The sequence below is a fragment of the Olea europaea genome, chromosome 15 (assembly GCF_002742605.1).
Source record: "Olea europaea var. sylvestris chromosome 15, O_europaea_v1, whole genome shotgun sequence".
In the NCBI taxonomy this organism is placed as follows: domain Eukaryota; kingdom Viridiplantae; phylum Streptophyta; class Magnoliopsida; order Lamiales; family Oleaceae; genus Olea; species Olea europaea.
This window is the reverse complement of record NC_036251.1, coordinates 12,843,359-12,848,458: the sequence shown is the minus strand read 5'-3', so window position 1 is coordinate 12,848,458 and position 5,100 is coordinate 12,843,359.

Genomic DNA, 5,100 nt, shown 5'->3' with positions numbered 1-5,100 from the left:
AAAAAAAAATTGTGACCTAACATAACATAATAGTCCCCTAAGTCAAAGCATAGATATTGATATCATGATTGGAGTTGGAAGTCATATTCTTTCGTGTTGTGAGTACCTGAAATTTGCTTTGAGCTGAGGTAGGATCTTGTTGAACTCCTGAGGCTCCTTTACTTTTGAGATGGCTGAAATTTATTTCAAGCCGAAGCAAGATAAAGTTGAATTGTCGAGTCTCCTTACCTTTGAGATACGTGATATTTATTTTGACCAAGACGAGATGAAGTTGAACTGTCGGGGATTATTTATTATTAATAATAGCCCTTGATAGTAGTGTCAATGATTTGATATCTTTGCATGTTACCAAGAAAAAGCAACGGAGGCGTTATGTTTTCCCATACACGTTCGATTGTCACATTAAACAGGTAATGATGGCGGTGCCATTGCAATCCGAAATGAATGCGTTGGGGCCATGCATGGGAATCGTGCATTAATCTGAGACACCAATTGAAGAGATTGTTTGAATTCAATGCCTTCGATTTGGCTGAAAAATTGGACGCCTTAGATCAAAAAGGTTTTTATCTAACGATTGGGGCTCATATTCTATTTAGTGTAAAAGGTAAAAACTGACATTGTTATACCTTTACTTATACAAAAATCGTTCAAATTCTCTCTGCATTCACATTTTATAGCAACTCATATTTTTCGACGATTTACTCTTAAGGTCCGTTTGATTGCAAATATGGAATTTGGGTAAAAAGAAAACGAATTCCAAGAATTTTAATTATCTAGAAATTATTTTACTAGAAATTGTTAATTATTGTGTTCGATTGATATAATTTTTCATGTGAAAAATATTCAAATAAAAGTATTTTTGGTGTTCGTTCCGCTTTGTTTTATATTAAAATTGTCAATTAAAGGGATAGAATTTACTGGTATTGGGGATAGAATTTGTTTCCATTGTCAAAAAAGCTAAGAAAATAATCTATCTTTTGGTGTTCATTTGTCTAAGTGGCAAGAAAACCAATTACTTGAAAAAAATATGCTATCAAACAGCCAAAAAGTGAAAGTTAGAATTACTTCCATGGAAAATAATGTGCCATCAAACATGCCCTTAGATCTTTCCTTTCATCTAGGTAATGTTTTAGATTTTTTCTTTCTAGTTGCCTCCAGCCTTTTTTGCTATCTTCAATGGATTCCGGTTCTAGTGGTAGCAAGGATAGAGTTACCATTGCTAGGCATAGCGAGGAGACCCTGCCTGGGGTCTCGGAAAGAGATGTTTGGGCCATGAGTGAGCAGATTATGAGGCTGGGTGTGGACTGTGAAGATTCCTTTTGCTATGACCTCCGCCTAACTAGCTAAACTTAGGAGCAAATACTGTGTCCCAAGCTATATAGAACTCCTATTACTCGAGGTCCATGAACATGCCTACTATCCGAGATCAGGATGTGTGGCTATTAGTGAATTCCTGTGTAAGACAAGAATACATCTGTCCTTGTACTCTATTTTTATGGTAGTGTTGAGGAGCTTCATGTTGGCTCTGACTTAGGTCCTACCAAATGGATAGAGCCAGTTAGTTAGGGTCTACTTCGTTTCGAAGGAGGTTTCCTTAGGTAAGGACATGCCTCTACATGTCTTTTGAACACTTTTCAACCCTGGGTGCTTGGGAAAGATGAATCAAATGGGTGGTACTACATCACCCCTTGAGAGGCTCATGCTTCTTTTGTAGTAGGCCTCCCTTCCTCCATTAAGGATTGAAAAGAGTCATGGTTTTGGATAAGTGGAAGGTGGCAACTGGTTGAGGGAGACACTGCCCCAGCTTGTATCGTACCGACCTAGTACTCCAAAGCACGTGAGTGCATTCTTAAAATTTGTCTTTTTCTTCCATAACTTCGACGGGCATTACCTTCTTTCTTTTGCAAATTCAGGGCTCATTTCGAGCTACAAGAGGCATAGTGGGATGTTATCGAGTACATCTACAAACATCCTCTGAAGTTGCGTCACTTTGATCAATTGATTGACCAAACATCCTCTGAAGTTGTGGCACTGTTAGCTATGGAGAATGAAGTTTCTCCAATAGGAGTCCTGTTGATAGTTCGAATGGCCCACAACACTTGTGGCAGCTCATTACCCCATAACATTTTAGATGCGTCGAGCATTCCTTTTAGAGTATGTTTGATAGTTTTGTTCACAGCTTCGAATTGTCTATTGGCTTGGGTATACTGAGGTGTAGAAAAATACTTCTTGATTTCTTGCTCCTTACATAAGTCTTTGACCTTTTTATTATCAAATTGCCTTTCGTTATCTGAGACATTCGAATGGGAAATTTCAAACCAACATATAATATTCTTCCACAAAAACTTGGAAGTGTTTGCTTTCGTGATTTTTGCCGAAGGCTCGGCTTCAACTCATTTGGTAAAGTAATCAATAGTAAGAATAACAAAACTTGCACTACGTTTGCCCTTAAGTAGGGAACCTATGAGGTCCATGCCTCACTTTTCAAAAGACCAAGTGCTGGATACCACCGTCAGTACTTGGAAGGGTTGTCTTTAAATAAGGTAGTAATACTGGCACTTGTCACGTTTTCATGCCCACTATATCCTTATGCTCCCAAGCAAAGATGTCAAGATTTTTCCATAGGAAGTCTTTGAGTTCTTCCTTAAGTTTTGGGAATAGACCTCTTCCCACCTACAACAGCTTGAGGGGTCCAAATGATCCACCTAGAAACTTTCTAGCTTTTCGACGGTGCTAATTGCAGTTAAGGCTCGATGACATGGAGGTACAACTCATTGAGTATGAACACCTCCTCGGAGACATCCACCATCTCGATGTCTTTCTGTTTAGGACCTTTCCCACCAAGACTTCTAATATGTCCATGTTCATAATTATTACGTTGATGTCCCTAGGTTCTACCGTTCTGATCGAGTTCAAATAACACTTTTGAGCTCCTTTTTGTCACCCATAACTGTTGATATCTCTACTCAGTCGAGAATTTCATGCACAGGTAGTAGACAAAGGTAATGGCTCCTAAGTTCTTTAAAGTAGGTCTTCATAGCACCCCATGATAAGTTGACCTGTTGTCCACATCAGGAATTTCATGAAATTCAAACTTGTTTGGAATGGCGCTCTCATTTCCACCGTAAGCATTATTTTCCCATCGAAGTGACACTATCTCCGATAAAGCCATATAGGGTATGGTGATAGGAGTTAGCTCATAATCCACAATCATTTTGTCAAAAGTAGCATCCACTTTAGCCAATTTCGAGCCACCACAACCCTTACAACAAGGGCGTCGTAATGAGGAAAATGGATATCCTCTGCGTCTTCTTGAGTAAACATAATTGATGGTAATTGACTTCTTCTAGAACTATCATCCACTATATAGTTGGTCAGCGGGAGGCCCTTGACCACTATAGCATAGTTCCTTTGAGAATTTCTTGTTTTGCTTCCAACATACTGGCCTCCAAATATGGCGTTGATTTCGTGGATAAAGACTTTTTCGCATTAGGTTGGTAGCCCCTATGCTATCTTTGTTCTCTCAGCCTTTCACTTCCATGCTTTCTCCTTTGTCAGGGAATACTTCTTGATGATGGGACATGGGGCCTTTTCCTTTAAGGAAAATCATTCTTTTGATCATTTTGATGACTCACCCACCTAGGGTGTCGGGCGATGTCTTGCAATCTGTCATGTCATGGCTGGAAAAATGATGGAAAATACAATATTTGAGGATATTCAGCCTACCTCTAGCTCTCAATCCTCAACCTCTTCTTTTTGGGGAGCCTATTGTATTGATCTTATTTGTTACATGTCGGTTCCGAGAGTAACATTTTCATAGGCCAACGAGGACACCGAGTTCAAAGTGGCTATAACAAGTGTCTGTCCCGAGTTAGGAGCAATTTCACTACTAGCCTGGTTCCACTAGTGGTCCATTCGGTGAGAGGTGGGTCCTCTTCCATGTTGTCTTTGTTGAGGTAGAAGACCTCTAATGGCTCTATTTCTATGGTCAATAAACTCCTTGTTGATGATCTTCTATCTCATCATTTTCAGTAATACGTCATAGGTGGTTGGGTCTCAATTTTGAACATTCCCTCTAAAATAAGGTATTCATGTTTGGACCTCCTTACAATACTGATAGGGCCTCACGATCAGTGACTTGTACACAGTACATCATTTTATCTATAAATCAAGATATAAATCTTTTCAAACTTTCCCAAGTTGATGTCTCGTGTCCTAAAGGTGTTAAATGGGAGCCTCTCTTTCTTTACTTATAGCATACCTTTTTAAGAATGTGATTTTGAACTCTATCTAGCTCCTAATACTCTCGGGAGATAGACTACTATACCAAATTTTTGTTGCTCTACTCAAGATAAGGATGAAGGCTCTACATTCCACTGTCAGGGTAGAGCTTCGCAGGCTCATAGAAGTTTTATAGCTGTCCAAATGTTTAGCTGGGTCACCTCTACCATCATACTTTGGTATTTTTGGCATTATATAGTGGCTTGGTACTAGAGCATTCCTCAATTCTCGTGAAAAAGGTAAATTTTCATCATCATCATCAATGTCACAAAATAGCTGAGTTTCATCTGAATCATCGTTGCCATCAGCTTGATAAGTTGGTGGAAGATTAGATGGCCCACTTGATTCTTAACCAACTTGTCTCTCATTTGATGCTTATTCCTAGGCTGGTCAACACGGGAGACATGTTCTTACATTTCCTCTTGTTTTCAAGTTGTAGGAGGTGGGGATGTGGCCTATTTCGAGGTGCTGGAGGTTGCTGAGGTTGTATGCCTCAATTTTGCAGGGCTAATTTTGTTAAATGCACTACTAGACCTTCTAAGCTTACTTTTCAGTTCATATTCTGGTGCGAAATTGCCTTCCATATCAAATGGGGCCTCAATGGTTCAGTCGGATGTATAGTTGGAAGAAACATCAACTCCTGCTTCTCTTTCCATGGAACTAATTTTCCTGGCATGTCTTGAAGATGGGGCCATTTAGCTTTGCACCTTGTCCTACTATAGATATTGTTCTTGAGGTACATAGAGAGGGATTAGATAACCCCCAGCCCTGCATTTATATCAGTAGTTCTTGCATGGCCTAGTTTTGGTTGGTGATATT